Consider the following 17,863-nt stretch of genomic DNA (forward strand, 5'->3'; position numbering starts at 1 on the left):
AAGTAATAAATACTTAAATGAATAAACAAAGACTCCTTGTACAATGCTTTGGGACAGAAAGTCCTAATAATAGCTATGTTAACTTCCTCTCCTACCTAAATATGCCTGAAAGACATTCATTTTTCAGTCTTTTAATGGTTTGTAATTGCTCTCTTTAATCATGATTTGAAATGTTTGTGTCACTAAGCTTGCAGCTCTAAACAACGAGTCAGTTTTAAAAGCATTCTGATGCTGCAGTAAAGTCTTTGGCAGTATTAAAGCCTATCAAAATTATAAAGCTACATTCTGGAAAAATGGTTCTGTAACCCTACGAAGTATGTAAATTTTTTGTGCTTTAGTTCCTCATCTCTGGAATGAGGACCTTAAAAACAAAATGAGGACCTTAAAAGCAAAAAAAGTGTCTACCTCATAAAGTTGTAAGGGTGAAATTAATTCATAAAATATAAAGTAGAAAAGTGCTTGGTTTACAGCATGCCCATATAAACATATCCTATTATCATCTCTAAATGGGCCTTACTCTTGCTATTCACTTGCCCATGGTCAACTGATTTGCTCAGGCTTTTGTCAAAGGATCTGTGCTTCTCTGATATCTGAAGTTGAGTTTCCCTGGTGGCTCAGACCGCAAAGAATCTGCCTGCAATGCAGGAGACCCAGGTTCGATCCCTGGGTCAGGAAGATCCCCTGGAGAAGGGAATGACAACCCACTTCATTATTCTTGCTTGGAGAATCCCATGGACAGAGGAGCTTGGTGGGCAACAGTCCATGGGGTCACACAGGGTTGGACATGACTGAGAGACTTACACTTTTTCTGTGAGATTATTGTTACATGAATTTGGATCATATATAAAAGCAAAGTGCTCCTCAACCAGTTGTTTTCAGAATTGCTACTGCCAGTTTGTAATGGGCATTCCTACTTCCTGGGAAGACAATCTCCAATTGCATTAGAAAGTGCTATAAAATCAGATCTAGATCCTGTTTGAGATCTAAAAGATGATCGATTTGATTTATTCTTAAAACGTTGACATTTTTGTTTATTGCTTTCAAAGCCATTTCAAATACGTTTTAATACTTGCATGCATTTGACATATTGAGACGACGGGGGAATGTGTCTGAACATCATACTCCAAGGTGATAAACAGAAGAACAGCAGGTCCAGAAGAGAGAGACTGACCTCTAGGAGGTGGGACTTTTAATTCATATTATTTAGAAAAGCTCCAGCTCTTCCTCTGGTGTCATATGGAGCTTGGGTTCAAGCTTTGTGGTGTGACTACGGAATGTAGTTGAATGTGATTGTTTTGCCACTTTGGCTTTCATGGTTGGAAGAGCACAGAGGGAGTGATGAGGAATCTGTGCCTTTTAGATGCACTCTGAGCCTCAGGTCATGTTCCTCCACCTCAGGATTATGCTACAACAAACTGCCTTAGATGCTTGGCTATGGCTGCTTAGCTGGGAGTTTTATCAGAAAATTTCACCTTTTTAAATTATTCTTTCTATTTAATAATGTTGGTTCTCCTCAGGTCATCAACAGAAGAAATCACAGCCACGTTTGATTGCAGAGAAGACAGGAGTTAAGTAGTTTCCTCAAGGTGACACAGCTCTTAATTGGCAGAGCTCATTCATTCAGACACTTATTTATTAATTACCTTCTCTGTGTTACCTAGTGGCATTGAATCAAATGCCAAAGTACCTGAGTGTAATTGATATCATTGGTCAAATCCAGACCCTTCTAGACCAGCCATCCACAAGGGGTTCTTGAGAGGGTTTATTGGTTCTCCATGATGTTCTCAAATAGTGAGATATAAACCCTCCTTTCTGTGAATAAACTATGAGTGCACTTGCCCAAAATATGTCTTGACCTTTTTGGAAACTGTTTCTTTAACATACATGACCTGTTGTAGTAGTAGAATTCTACTGTGTATGAATTGCTTCCCAACTCATTTGTGAGGGATGGTCTCTCTTGCAAGTTTTAATAATCTTAAGATTGTAGAAAAGATATTATGTTGACTTTCCTGGATTCTCAAGGTTTTATGTATTTTAATCTATATTTTCTGTGTATTCATCTTTACCTGCAAAAGACTTTTTAGTTTTCCTCTTTATGAGTCTCATGATCTCAGCCTCTTCAATGTTTTAATTATCCTTCTGTGTACCTCATTCAGCTCCATTATTGGAGAAATTTTTTCCTGTAATCATTGACTTTTTAAGCAAAAAGAATCTCACAATCACTGTTGACACTGTCATGTTGTAGATGAAGATACTGAGTCCCAAAATGGTTAGGAAACTTTCTATTTATAAGCAATGCTAGTAACAGAGCTAGGAATAATATTTATTAGGTAGCCCTGGAATATTCTTTGCTGATTTCATCGTATTATGCTATTAACCTCTTTAAGACAGTTGAATGTATATCTCAAAATGTGGCAGAACATAGATGTATAATTACTATGGAGTCTTTCTATCAAACTCATGGCACTTGATGTGAATGGTATAGAAGGAAAAGTAGGCTACTGGAGAAAGTAGGCCTTGGAGAAAGACTGGTTGCACATCTTGACTCTGCCACTCATTCTCATTGTGCCTTTGTACAGACTAACCTATATAAATTTGTTTCATCATCTATAAAATTATGGTCAATGGTACCTAACTTAGAGGGCACTCTGTTTCATGAGATAATACATAAACTGCTTATCACAACATCCAGCACAAAATATGTTGTCAACTGATGTTAGAAAAAATTCACATATGACCCTTAGTAGGAGGTCAACAATTGTTTTTAGTAAACAAATACTAAAGCTAGTGGTCAAGAATAGGAACTCTTCTTTTCGAGTATTCTTTAAGAAATGTTTGTAGGAAGAAATTCACCATTTCTATATTGCTTGTGTGAGGTTTTGCTTGTAAAGAACTTCTAAAAGCGTACATTTACTGTTTGCTTTTGTTTTCATTTTATTATGCATATTGAAGAATTTCCCTTGGGTGTTCATTTTTACTGTACCACCAACTACTGTCTATTTCCTAGAGAGTATTATATCACTTCCTTTTTTTTTTTTTAATTTTTTTATTTATTTATTTTTTTTATTATTATTATTTTTTTTTTCCAGTGGGTTTTGTCATACATTGATATGAATCAGCCATGGATTTACATGTATTCCCAATCCCGATCCCCCCTCCCACCTCCCTCTCCACCCGATTCCTCTGGGTCTTTCCCAGTGCACCAGGCCCCGAGCACTTGTCTCATGCATCCCACCTGGGCTGATGACCTGTTTCACCATAGATAGTATACATGCTGTTTCTTTTGAAATATCCCACCCTCACATTTTCTCCCACAAAGTTCAAAAGTCTGTTCTGTATTCTGTGTCTCTTTTTCTGTTTTGCATATAGGGTTATCGTTACCATCTTTCTAAATTCCATATATATGTGTTAGTATGCTGTAATGTTCTTTATCTTTCTGGCTTACTTCACTCTGTATAATGGGCTCCAGTTTCATCCATCTCATTAGAACTGATTCAAATGAATTCTTTTTAATGGCTGAGTAATATTTCATTGTGTATATGTACCATAGCTTTCTTATCCATTCTTCTGCTGATGGGCATCTAGGTTGCTTCCATGTCCTGGCTATTATAAACAGTGCTGCGATGAACATTGGGGTGCACGTGTCTCTTTCAGATCTGGTTTCCTCAGTGTGTATGCCCAGAAGTGGGATTGCTGGGTCATATGGCAGTTCTATTTCTAGTTTTTTAAGAAATCTCCACACTGTTCTCCATAGCGGCTGTACTAGTTTGCATTCCCACCAACAGTGTAAGAGGGTTCCCTTTTCTCCACACCCTCTCCAGCATTTATTGCTTGTAGACTTTTGGATAGCAGCCATCCTGACTGGCGTGTAATGGTACCTCATTGTGGTTTTGATTTGCATTTCTCTAATAATGAGTGATGTTGAGCATCTTTTCATGTGTTTGTTAGCCATCTGTATGTCTTCTTTGGAGAAATGTCTGTTTAGTTCTTTGGCCCATTTTTTGATTGGGTCATTTATTTTTCTGGAATTGAGCTTCAGGAGTTGCTTATATATTTTTGAGATTAATCCTTTGTCTGTTTCTTCATTTGCTATTATTTTCTCCCAATCTGAGGGCTGTCTTTTCACCTTACTTATAGTTTCCTTTGTAGTGCAAAAGCTTTTAAGTTTCATTAGGTCCCATTTGTTTAGTTTTGCTTTTATTTCCAATATTCTGGGAGGTGGGTCATAGAGGATCTTGCTGTGATTTATGTCGGAGAGTGTTTTGCCTATGTTCTCCTCTAGGAGTTTTATAGTTTCTGGTCTTACATTTAGATCTTTAATCCATTTTGAGTTTATTTTTGTGTATGGTGTTAGAAAGTGTTCTAGTTTCATTCTTTTACAAGTGGTTGACCAGTTTTCCCAGCACCACTTGTTAAAGAGGTTGTCTTTTTTCCATTGTATATCCTTGCCTCCTTTGTCAAAGATAAGGTGTCCATAGGTTCGTGGATTTATCTCTGGGCTTTCTATTCTGTTCCATTGATCTATATTTCTGTCTTTGTGCCAGTACCATACTGTCTTGATGACTGTGGCTTTGTAATAGAGTCTGAAGTCAGGCAGGTTGATTCCTCCAGTTCCATTCTTCTTTCTCAAGATTATTTTGGCTATTCGAGGTTTTTTGTATTTCCATACAAATTGTGAAATTCTTTGGTCTAGTTCTGTGAAAAATACCGTTGGTAGCTTGATAGGGATTGCATTGAATCTATAGACTGCTTTGGGTAGAATAGCCATTTTGACAATATTGATTCTTCCAATCCATGAACACGGTATGTTTCTCCATCTGTTTGTGTCCTCTTTGATTTCTTTCATCAGTGTTTTATAGTTTTCTATGTATAGGTCCTTTGTGTCTTTAGGTAGATATACTCCTAAGTATTTTATTCTTTTTGTTGCAATGGTGAATGATATTGTTTCCTTAATTTCTCTTTCTGTTTTTTCATTGTTAGTATATAGGAATGCAAGCGATTTCTTTGTGTTAATTTTATATCCTGCAACTTTACTATATTCATTGATTAGCTCTAGTAATTTTCTGGTAGAGTCTTTAGGGTTTTCTATATAGAGGTATATCACTTCCTTTTAAAAAGATGCAATTAAACAAAATTGAACCAAGCATCTGGGCACAGATTTTTGAGGGTATAGAACTCCATGATTTGAATCAAGAGCTTATTTATTCATGCAAAGTAAATGTCAATTGATGACAGAAAGATTGATGACAGAAAGACGTATTTTCAATCCTAGTGTCTTAAGAATATGGACCCAAATATTGACTAAACACTGAAGTGCTCTAAGTCTATTTTTTAAGTCACTAGAAATTCTCCAGTGGTTAAAGATTGAAATTAGGTACATTTTAAAAGGAAAAGGAACATCAACGACAGTTCCAAATGCATATACTGCCCCTCCCACACACATGCATAGAATATGTCTTTTCATTCAGTGTATATTTAATAAGCAACCAGTTTTTGATAATTTGACAGCCACTGCACTTGAGTATTAGGGAAGCAAAAATTAATAAAAAAAAGTGTCTTGGCCTTGAGGAACTCATAAACTTGTGAAAACACACACACACACACACACACACACACACACACACACATTGTAAAGAAGTCTTCTTCTGTCTCATGAGAATAATGTATGTACCTGCCCACACAGGTCGCTTATACAACAGTTGTCAAGGTTCCTATGCTGCCTCTTAAGATAACGTGTGGTTTCCACCTGTTGACTGAGTTTGAATTCGGGACACTGATCAGGTGTCCTTCCCGGTTCCTTTGCCTCTCTCCTGGTGATGATGGAGATCTAAGCTGCCCCTCTGGTCACTGAACATTTTCCAGGTCCCATCCCTGGGCTAAGTGTTTTGTACATGTCAGTCATATCCCTCAACACTTTCTGCAAGGTGGATACCTTTATCCCTTATTGGGACAATTGGAGTTCTGAAAGTTTCTGTGACTAGCCTGAGATCACACAGTACGTGCACACGTTCACCTTACTTTCTTTTTTCATAGTCACTTTACTTTTAGCTCCTCTGGCTCTTTTTCCTTATGCTCCTGTGTCCCTTTTGTCAGATACACTGGTTAGTGTGCTCCCTGTTCTATCAGAGTGACATTTATACCTAGGACTGTCTGGTTAAAGAACTGAAGTAACACTAATTTTTGATACATGTAACTTTTATACATTCAATCACTAATTCTTCCAAAATTTATGTTTTAAGCTTCATTTCATTGCCAGTCAGTGGTACTGGGATTACAGCAACAATCAAGATTTGCCATTTTGGAACTCAAGATTCACTGTATTAAATATAGAATAGAAGCTATCAGAAATATTTAGGATAGCCATTGATCTGGTTCATTTTATCTAAAATGCGGCTTGAAATTTACATATAATTTGTTGTAAATTCAGTGGGTATGGAGAATTCACCTTAAAAATAACCTAGGATGGTGTCATGTAGAAGCATTGCGTATTATTAAGTAATTTTTTTCCTCCAGCATTGGAAGAAATCACTGTTTCTTTTGCTGAGTGCCTATGAAGTCATAGGTTTGCTTGTAAAGGCCATGTTGTGTGAAAAATACTATTTTCATAATCTAAATAACCTCAGGGCAGCAAAGTGTTCATATCAGGAAGGCATGTAAACCTGAGTTCAGCTGACTCAGAGCTCCTGTTTTACACTTGTCATGGGTTTGCTGTTCCCAGGTGGACCCTGATCCACTTTTTTAAGTGCCTCTTACTTTGAGAAAGTTCTGTTTCTCCCTCCAGTATTCTTTGTTATTTTTTCCACAAATGAGTAGAGTTTGACTAGTTTGATTTGCCTACACTATAGTTTCTTTGTCATCCCTCCCTTTTTTTTTTTAAGTAAAAGCGAACAACCAAGAAGGGCTCAAATGCCTGTATTGCTTTAATATGCTTCTAAATTCTTCAGATTCCCTTTCAGTATTCCTCATTCCTCCTATGACGTTTGGTAGGTGTGGCTATTCATATCTCATAAGTAGAAAAACAGGGATTTTGAAAAATAAACAATCAACTTACCTCTAAGTGTGGAAAAGAAGATACTAATATCTGTATCACTGGTGATAGGAGGAAGGATAAAGGCCTTAAACAAACCAATTCAAAAGATTATATATCCTGCTAAATATAATAAAAGTAGGATGAGAAAGACACCTTAGGCTGCACAGTGTAGTATGTGTGTGTATGTGCATGCCTATATGCTCAGTCACTCAATCATGTCCAACTCTTTGTGACTCCAGGGACTGTAGTCCACTTGGCTCCTCTTTCCATGGCATTTCCCAGGCAAGAATACTGGAATGGATTGCCATTTTCCTCTGCCAGGGGATCTTCCTGACCCAGGAATTGAACCCATGTCCCCTGTGTCTCCTGTATGGGCAGGCTGATTCTTTACCACTGAACCACCTGGGAAGCCCATGTATGTGCATACCCTTATAAAATAATATTTAAGCCTATACCTCCCACCTATGTATATCCCAAATTTGTACAGATTCATGGTGTGCTAATATTTACCATAAGAAAACAAAAAATCAGACAAATTTAAAAGAATTAGATACAATGAGATAAAAATAGCATATATGCTTGTATTTTATTATCAGCATATATGCCTTAATATATGTATTTATTATGAATTATATATATATATACACACACACACACACACACACACATATATATGTTCTAATATTGTTGCATTCTAAAGAATTGTCTTTGTATGCCTTTTTGGAGATCATACACCCACAACATGAAGGAATGAAAGGAGACCTAATAACACAGAAATAACCCTTTATAAACACCAGTACCAAACAGACACACATACACACTCACGCACAGTGATTGGATTAGCAGCGCAGAACTTAAATCCATGATTAATGTGAGTGCCTTCTCAACCAAAGTTGAAAGAAGCAGATGAGAACTCAGCAGGCATATGCTGCTACTGTGAGCATACAAATCAGTTTGATCAGTAGCTGCAGTCTTCATGCCTCATGCCAAGACACTCTTGAAATCGCTAAGTGAAAGTGTGGATAACTTCAGCATGGTCACTGAGCCCTGTTGTCTTGGGTGTGACTCATGGAGATAAAAAGGCGAGTCCCATTGGGAAGAGCTACCTACAAAGCTGTATGAGATGGGTGGATTTTGAAGAGATGTCTTAAACCGACTTAATGTGGAATCCTGGCTGTAGAATATATCCAATTTATCACTGGCGTGTATAAAGGATATCATTTAACTTTAGTCTCAGTAAATGAGGTAGGACAGTCAGCAAATCTCATTTGGAATCCACACGTGAAAACATTTCATTTTTTCTTTTCCCCACTAGGTGACTATGGAAACACAGAGGACGCTGGATACAACAAATAATGGCCTGTTTTTATATTCCTGTATTTAGGGGAAAAGTTTCTATTAGCCTGTAGATCTCTATAAATACAGTTATACTCGAGCTATGTGTACTATGAACCCACTGGTTAGGGGCCATGTTAAATGTTGTTTTGGGCTTTGTGAGCCATGCATAAATAGTTCTTTTTGTTATAATGAAAATTATAACAGTAACAGTGTAAGAAGTCGGCCACAAGGAACTAAAATGAGGCCACCAAACAAAAGTATACAGGGCACAGTCTGTGCAGTATGTCACTTGGTCAATTGGAAAGCAGTGAAGACTATTCTCATTCCTGCCAGGGTGGAATTTTTCTTTTCAGTGTATTGGTGTCAGTTTTTCTCCGGAGGCATTGCAATCTGCTTATAGCATTTTGGCAACAGCTTTTGGAATAAGGCCAAAAAGATCGTCAAATAATGCACAGAAACGAAGTGTATTGCTTGGATATTTTAGCCATCTTTCTTCTGAGGGCCAAAGATACTGTAGTTCTATAAACTCTTTAATTAGTAGTTTCCACTGTAATGAGTTAAAATTACTAAATGGAATTTAGCTCTTTAGAATGATGCTCATTAAGTTAAGACAACTGGTATGATAAAAATCTTTGACTCATTTTGACCGTCCTTATGTTCAGCAGAAAAATCTTAGTTTTTCAAAGATGTACTCTTGGGAAGGCATTTGGAAAAAGCTTATAAATAATGTTTTAGAGGTTGGGAGCCAATCCACAAATCATTCGGGAGTTAACAATAAAAAGAGTGTGAACTGGTTGAAACAGCTCCTTCATTTCACATGTTGGTTTTTTAAAAGATGGGAGGCTTGCTGGGAACACACCTGGGTGAGAGATGGCTTCTTGAACGGAAGGTTTATGTTAACTCTAATTCATAGAGTTCTGATCTCGGAGAGTGCTTCCTGATAGAGCGCTCATCGTTTCAGTCTTTACAGTTTTATATTGATAGATGGGTCACAGCCTCAGACAAAAGCAAGTGGCTATTGTGAAAAACAGTCCATGGAGGACTGCCAAGAAGAAATTCGCGCAAATTGTGGTCTGTTGCAAAATACTTGAGTTTGTGAACGAAGACACATCAATAATTCTATCAATAAGAAGAGTAATTTTGTGGCTGTTTTTTCCATCTCTGTTTCATTTATTCGTAGATAGAAATCTGGAGGCTGTATTTTATCCTCAGCAACAGAGCAATGCTGTTGTTTCGGTATCTGGGAATTTTTTCAAGGGTTAGTGAGGAAGAAAAAATAAATCACCTTCTTAAACATGGAAAAGGTAAAAAATTAGTTTAAAATGCTTTCTTAGATGGGGATTATCTCTAAAATTACAACTTTCTAATCTATCTCTAGGTGCTGTAAACTACAATGACCCTGTGTTAATACCACAGATATCATAGTGGAACTGAAGGGAACTTAATTTACTGGTAAGAATATTGTCTTTAATCAGGTGCCTTATGCATTTTCAAAGCATCGGTCACACAGAGCTTACCCCTTCATGATCTGAAGGGCTTTCAGCTTTAGTAACTGTCCCTTGGATTTGGATCAGTGTGGAATCTGACCTGAGTCCTCCTTTGGAGCTTGTTCAAACTCTTTGTGCAGTACCAGGCTGAATTGTAACAAATTTCAAAGGGTTTGGAAGAGAGAGAAAAAGTCTTCTTTTAAGGGCCAGATACACACAGATCTGGTTATGGAGAAGTTACTTAGCCCTTTTAAACTTCCATTTCCTAGTTCATAAAATTAGAATAATAGTTGTAATTTCCTGTAGGTGTGGGTTAAATCAGATTATTTTGGTAATGCATATTAGCAGTGTGTTGAGTCCATATATTATTCAGTTAATGTTAACCCTTACTATCATTATAAGTTTTTAAAGACAAAGTGATTTGAGGAAAAAATAGTATTTTTTATTGAAGTATAGTTGATATATACTGCTGCTGCTGCTGCTGCTAAGTCGCTTCAGTCGTGTCCGACTCTGTGTGACCCCATAGACGGCAGCCCACCAGGCTGCCCCGTCCATGGGATTCTCCAGGCAAGAACACTGGAGTGGGTTGCCATTTCCTTCTCCAATGCATGAAAGTGAAAAGTGAAAGTAAAGTCACTCAGTTGTCCGACTCTTGGCGATCTCATGGACTGAAGCCTACCAGGCTCCTCCGCCCATGGGATTTTCCAGGCAAGAGTACTGGAGTGGGTTGCCATTGCCTTTTCCATAGTTGATATATAGTATTATATAAATATAGTGATTATATTATATATTATTGTAGTTATAGTGATTCCCACTTTTTAAAGGTTATACAGGTTATACTACATTTATAGTTATTATGAAGTACTTACTATATTCCCCGTGTTTTATAATATAGCCTTTTCGCTTATTTTATACCTAATAATTTGTTCATCTTAATCCTGTATTCCTTTATTGCCTCTGCCCCTATTTTCTCCCCACAGGTAACCACTAGTTCTCTGTATCTGTGAGTCTGCTCCTTTTTTATTGTTGTTGTATTCACTAGTTTGTTGTATGAGGAAAAAATGGTATAAAGAATAATACTCTTTTTACTTTTTCAAGAGCACATTTTGTAACCAAGAGAATATGCACTCTTGTAGAATTATTTTTGGGTGCATGCAAAATCTTTCTACATACTGGTTGTATGTGGGGACCTTAGTAACTATAAGGAAGGCAGTGTGGAAAGAGATGGGACTTCTTGAGTTTTTGAGTCATTGCTCCTTACCTACTTCCTGGTAACCAGGAGGGGCCTTCTAAATGAATGTAGGGCTTTTCTAAGAAGAGGTCTATGAGAAGACTGTGTGTGTGTTTTGAATAACCTGTGCCCTCTGTCTCATTCAGGTGAGTGATTTTACCCCTCTGCTGTAGTGTTTAGATCCTTCTTTTGGAACTCTGGGCAGTCTTTCTAACTCCAGTGAATCTACTGGTCTATTAAAAGATTAAAAAGCATTTGAGATATATTCCTAGAAAAAACTCTTCTTGAAATCTGATGAATAATCAAATCCTTTGATGGTGATGGTTATTAGGAGTACATTTATTATGTCAAAACACTTTCATGATTTTATCCTAATGAATTTCTAGATCCTAAGAAACCTAGGTAAATCTTTTCTGAAATTAAAGGATGAAATACAATGTCTAGTGTATTAAATAAATCTTTTCAGAAATTAAAGGATGAAATACAATGTCTAGTGTATTAAATTAAAAAAAAAAAGATGTTAGCATGCTGCCATGAGGAACCTTAACTATGGTTGTGTCATGATGATATATTAATAATTGTGTCTTTTGACATCATGGAAAAGGATGGCAACTTACAAAACAACTGCTCACTCATGACATACATTCTTAACTTAATTTTATTGTTATGTTTGTTTTCTTGTGTTCCTCTCGATGATCAATCAAATCATTATTTAATTCTACAAAATAAGTTCCCTTGCTGTCCATCTGTTTTAGTGCTTGAGAAATTTAACTGTGCAGCTTCCAGGAAGTGCTTAGGGAATCATAGTCCCTAAGGATACACACAGACACAAACATGTACAAACATATGCAAACATACTTTAGTGTTAATTTTCTTTTGAGAATCTTTGATTTAGAGAGCCCCTCACAATCTCCCAAGAATTAAAAATATGGGGTGAAGTAATCCCCAAAGCACTGATAGACTATAATATATGAATACTAATTTTACCATTATATTTTCAACACTCAAATGTGTCTGAACTTGTTCACAGCATAGTCCACACGTTTTAAGTGTAAAAAAAGAAATTTGAGCTTGAGTTTGTGCATAGCATATTAACATAATTTTATTTATATGTTTCAATCATTGCCAATCCTATGTATAATTTATCCAGAGATGATACTATCTATATATCTTCACAGAAGGATTAAGTAGTTGACTGATAGAGTCTGTATTTTTGTGGAAGATCATAGTAAAATGTGTGCTCTGATAAAATGATGTGACACATTGGGTCATGTGCTGAGACTGGTTGCTGGTGCTTATCTCTACACACGGCTCCTCCTACTGATTTATGGATTTGAGTGATTTTTTTTTTTTTAATCAGACTCTAGGCTGCATGTCCTGAGAGGAGGTAAGACAGGGTAGTATATTCCTTTGCATCTTAGTATCATGCTGTTACTACCTAAGAGAAGATTATAGCCACCCTCGCTTGTTGGTCTGTGAAGCTGTCATGAAGGTATAGGTTATGTTCCAGTGAAATCCATGTCTACTGTCAGAAAGCACTTCACATGCTCAGTTATGTCAGGGCTTGACTCCCAATACTCTGTGGAGGACAAGATATAACTGTCCTTTCTGAAATATTCTCAGTGCATTGTGATGCATATACTCCATGTGGTGGTTAATTTTAAATGTAGGTTTGACCAGGCTAAGGGATGCGCAGATAGCTGATGAAACATTGTTTCTAGGTTTGTCTCTGAGGGTATTTCCAGAGGAGATTAGCGTTTGTGTTAGTAGGCTGAATAAAGAAGACTTCTCTCACCAACTTGAGTGGGTATCATCCAGTTCACTGAGGGCTTGAATAAACGAAAGACAGAGGAGGGTGGACTTGTTCTCTGTTCGAGCTGAGACACCCACCTTCTGCCCTTGGGCATCAGCATTCTTGGTTCTTGGGCCTTTGAAAAGAAAAAAAGTGAAGTCACTCAGTCATTTCTGACTCATTGCGACCCCATGGACTATAGGAGGAGCCCATCAGGCTCCTCCTTCTGTGGAATTTTCCAGGCAAGAGTACTGGAGTGGATTGCCATTTCCTTCTCCAGGGGATCTTCCTGGCCCAGGGATCAAACCCTGGTCTCCTGCCTTGCAGGCAGACGCTTTACCGTCTGAGCCACCAAGGAAGCAGGGGCCTTTGAAATCATATTGAATTATTCCACCAGCATTGCTGGTTCTTCAGTTTGCAGAGAACAGGTCATGGGATTTCTCATCCTTAATCCTGTGAGACAATTCTAATTGTACCTCTCTCTTTGTTCCTGTAGATATGCTACTGGTTCTGTTTCTCTGGAGACCTCTGGTGAATACACTGCACAGATGCAACTTGTTTGGCTGATCCTGCATCTGTCTTATTCTGTTTTAGGCCTTACACTCAGTTTCAATGATTTGTTTACACATTTGTCCCAGTAATAGGTCTTTGAGGGCAGAGTACAGTACAGAAATATGTTTGCTTTGTTACCACTGAGCATAGAACGTAGCACACACTAGATGCTTTATAAAGATGGGGCATGGGGACAAAGGAAAGGAAGAACAGTGGGAGGAAAAGTTCTCCTGATAGTTCACTCCTTGGACACCTTCTGGGCTAAATTTAAATTCTCAGATTGCTTTTTGGCATCCCTAATATAGGCAATCTTGCTGGTAGTTTCTAGTCTCACTAAAACTTGATTTCTCATGAATTCTAATGTTCCCTTAACTCTCCTTTCTCTAACATCCCCACCTGGCTAAGAGACCCAGGTCTTGTTGGCATTGCCTATGTCTAATTCACTTCAGGACCATTCTGAAATAAAAGTATGAAGAATTGTTGAATGAGTCTTACCCAAAATGAAATTCTCTCCGCAAAAGATTTGAAGTTGAAACTGAGTAAAACTGATATCCTGAGAAAGAAGTTCCTCTATTTTGAATAAAAGGCTAATTTTTCAGCATCTTTTAAAATGGAGTTATTCTGAGATGGTAAGATTCCATTGGATGCTAAAATATTTTGCATAAGGAATGAACATTGCATATTTTAAAAGGATGATATTAAGCAGTGTCCTTTTTCTTTTTTCCTTCCCATGATATAAGAACACCAAAACTAGCTCCATGCTCTTGTCCCAGAATTAATCATTCCTATCCCTATTTGATGTTTACACCTTTTCAATATTTATGGACTGTTCTGTTCCTTTATTGTTGTTTATGTTCTCTTGAGACATTCAGAAGCCCTGCATTTCTTCCTTAGCCAAGCACTCCATTCCCTTCATCATTCTTGTGGCTGTTCTTTGGATCGCCTCCAGTTTGCATACATAATTTTGGTATCGAGGTGCCAAAAATATGTTTGTTTCAATGGGAGTCTTATTGAAGTTGCTTTTATTCAAATCACGCACACAAATAAATGTGATCTCTGCTGCTGCTGCTAAGTCGCTTCAGCCGTGTCCGACTCTGTGCGGCCCCATAGACGGGAGCCCACCAGGCTCTGCCGGCCCTGGGATTCTCCAGGCAAGAACACTGGAGTGGGTTGCCATTTCCTTCTCCAATGCATGAAAGTGAAAAGTGAAAGTGAAGTTGCTCAGTTGTGTCTGACTCTTCGAGACCCCATGGACTGCAGCCCACCCGGCTCCTCCGTCCATGGGATTTTCCAGGCAAGAGTACTGGAGTGGGGTGCCATTGTGTTCTCAGAATGCGATCCCTAAGGCATGAAAACTCAGTGAGGGCTCCAGAGGGAAACAGGTATACAAATATATTGTTAAAGTGCTATAGGTAGATTCTAAGTCACTAGAGAAATGGCATCTCAAAATCAAAAAATTGTAGAATGAGCATCAAGTGAAGAATTTTCTTTTAAGGCCAAGGTTTGTGATCATTTTGCAGGTTTTGTTGTTACTGCTAGTCTGCTGGCTTGTAAGATTTTAACAGGATTGGGTTTAGTCTTCTAAGCCATTTTCTAATCATTTACTTATTTTCTCTGTTTTTGCACTTTCAGAAGACAGAGTCTCTTTTCAGTGGGAAAAAAGTTTCTATTGCTTTGCAGAGGAAAGACCAAAGCAAAATGTCCGTAAAAATATTAAAGACAAAGAGACACTGAAACCCACCAAAACATAGGTGATCTTTTAAATTAATAAATAGACACTATGGATCTTTTATTGTCATTTAAAAAGGCTTTTCAAGTGGCAACACAACATAGTGAATGAATAAAATGTCTGCGAACATAAGTAGCACAAGCAAACAAATGATTCAGAATAGAATCCAATGAATAGATAAAATTGTCTTCCCTCAACAAAATGCCATTTTTGCCCTAAGGCAGTCCTTGTTGGGGAAAAATACCATGTATAACATTGACACAAATCATAGGCATCTCCCCTAAACAGCAGATTATATTGAACTGCACATGTGTGAAAGTATTTCAGGCCTTCCTTGGAGAGGAGGCAAACCAATGAAATACATCACTGCTATCGCTAACTGAACTGGGGAGGGCGATGGAGCAGGCACTTCTGAGAGCCTGGTGATGAAGCAGGGAATTAGGAAGTAAATCAAAGCCTCTTATCACAGGCTAATATAGCCCGTCATAAATGATCCTGCCGCTGAAGGAAGCCTTGTGCACAGAGAGCAAAGATTGGAGCCTCCATAGATACCACAACATTCCCTGCCCAAAAAACAGCAAGAAAAGGAGTGAAAAGGAGAAATGCATTGAAGCTCTCTAAGAACCCTGTACAGTATAATCTTCTTTTCTTAAGGGCAGCATTCACTATTAGAGAACTGAAAATGAATATTTTTAATAGTATGATTGAGGTCTGCTTTTGAGATAGTGAGTAGCTGGCACTGTTGTCTTGAGTAACTTTCTTGCAAACAGACTATAGGAAGTGCTTCCTTATATTTGTGATCCTTCCATGCCTATTTTAGTGTTTTCCTAAAAAACTACAAACAGCAGGTATGTTATATTTTATATTTGAGTGACTATTTTATACTGACCTTGGGTTTGATCAAGGATTTCAGTCCATGCTAATTGTTAACTTCTTGTTAACCAGTTAATCAGCTGTTATGTGATTTTGGTATTTCATTCCACATTGTGAATATAGGAACACATTCCTTAACTGTGTACAATATCTCTATATAGCATATTCTCCTGTCATCATATTATACATATTTTATAATATTTTAAACTTGTGCCACGTGTAAGATGACAGTAAAAGAAAATGAATCTTATAAATCACTTTACATTTGTCTAATATAGTATTCTTCATTCATTTGTAGGAAACAGACATTTTTAAAAAAATTAATTCATTCAACAGTTATTTTTGTTTAACTATTAGGAGACACTTGGCTGAAGATACACCAGAAAACAAACAGGCAGTTTTTACCCTCATAAATCTTATCTCTATTATGGTAGACGCATATTCATTTGATTATCATGCAAACAACTATGAAATTGCCCCTCTGATAAATGCTAGTTAAGAGAGTTAAATGGGGATTTGACCTATGGGAGGTCAGAGAAAGCCTCTCTGAGAAACTGAGGCCTGATCAGAGGTAGAAAATAAACTGGGCAAGAGCGAAATAAGAAGGATCCATTTGATTAGAGAATTTTATCACCATGGATTTATTTTTCTTGGAAGGGAAGTTGTGGTGGAAAATGAGTCCAGGTATAAGGCAGATAACCAACCCACTCCAGTATTCCTGCCTATAGAATTCCATGGACAGAGGAGTCTTGTGGGCTACAGGTTGCAGAGAGTTGAACATGACTGAAGTGGCTTAGTACGCATGCACAGGGCAGAGAATGGTGCAGTGGATAGTAAACTGATGAAGAGAATGCTGCTAAATCGCTTCAGTCATGTCCGACTCTGTGCGACCCCACAGACGGCAGCCCACCAGGCTCCCCTGTCCCTGGGATTCTCCAGGCAAGAACACTGGAGTGGGTTGCCATTTCCTTCTCCAGTGCATGAAAGTGGAAAGGGAAAGTGAAGTCGCTCAGTCCTGTCTGACTCTTCACGACCCCATGGACTGCAGCCTCCCAGGCTCCTCCGTCCATGGGATTTTCCAGGCAAGAGTACTGGAGTGGGTTGCCATTGCCTTCTCCGGATGAAGAGAATAGGTTTGGCTAATTAGCCAACCTCTCTGACCCTCAGGCCTCTGATCATAATCTTTACATTACAGAACTGTCTCAGTGAGTGGTTGCTGTCATCATCATCATCACGGTCTTCACCTTGGGTTCTAGCATTGATTTGTACTATGATTTTAGACATATCATTTCATTACTTTGAGTTTCAACTTCATACTTCTATAAAATGGGAGTGTTGGATTAAGATTGCAAGCTTCCTTCTTGCTGCAACTTTCCAGGACTTTTCAGGCAAATCTAAAGCTGGAAATTTCATGCCAGATATGGGAAGTTTGTATGCTGACAGGTTGGGGAAAGTGTTGTTTTGGGGAAGTAAATTTTGAAAAGAAGCACAGTTCCACCTTTTAGCAACTTTACTTATATTTCTGTAAGCCACATTTTAGGAGTTTCTATTATCTTAGATTAAATTTTATAGCACGTATTTCTTCTGCTAAAAAGCCTTTAACATATTTTGGTGGGACATTTACTTTCCCATTACAGTTGGTTTCTCAAATCATTCCCTTTGTAATTGTCACATTTTTACAGTTCTGTTTAAAATGAATTTAGTTTTCCAACTAAAAATATCAAGCTGAGTTGGAAATGGAAATTCTAGGACTGTAAAATCAAATGATAAAAAAAACGAGGCTTCAGGCCAAAATTTTCAACCGCCGTAACATCTAGAAATACCTCCAGAA

The 17,863-nt window shown here is 37.8% G+C and overlaps 1 protein-coding gene across 11 annotated transcripts in view; it reads left to right on the top strand.

The window, feature by feature from the left end:
* Positions 1-17,863, top strand: part of CHL1 (cell adhesion molecule L1 like) — a 223,156-nt gene that overhangs the window by 36,802 nt on the left and 168,491 nt on the right. For 8 of the 11 annotated variants that reach the window (XM_043442808.1, XM_043442804.1, XM_043442802.1 and 5 more), the window contains exon 2: positions 9,747-9,820. The exons of the other annotated variants lie outside the window; for them this stretch is intronic. The gene's annotated coding sequence lies outside the window, so the exon portion shown is untranslated. The remainder of the gene's footprint in view (positions 1-9,746; positions 9,821-17,863) is intronic. 11 annotated transcript variants of the gene reach the window in all.

This window comes from Cervus canadensis, chromosome 22 (genome assembly GCF_019320065.1).
Source record: "Cervus canadensis isolate Bull #8, Minnesota chromosome 22, ASM1932006v1, whole genome shotgun sequence".
Classification (NCBI taxonomy): Eukaryota; Metazoa; Chordata; class Mammalia; order Artiodactyla; family Cervidae; genus Cervus; species Cervus canadensis.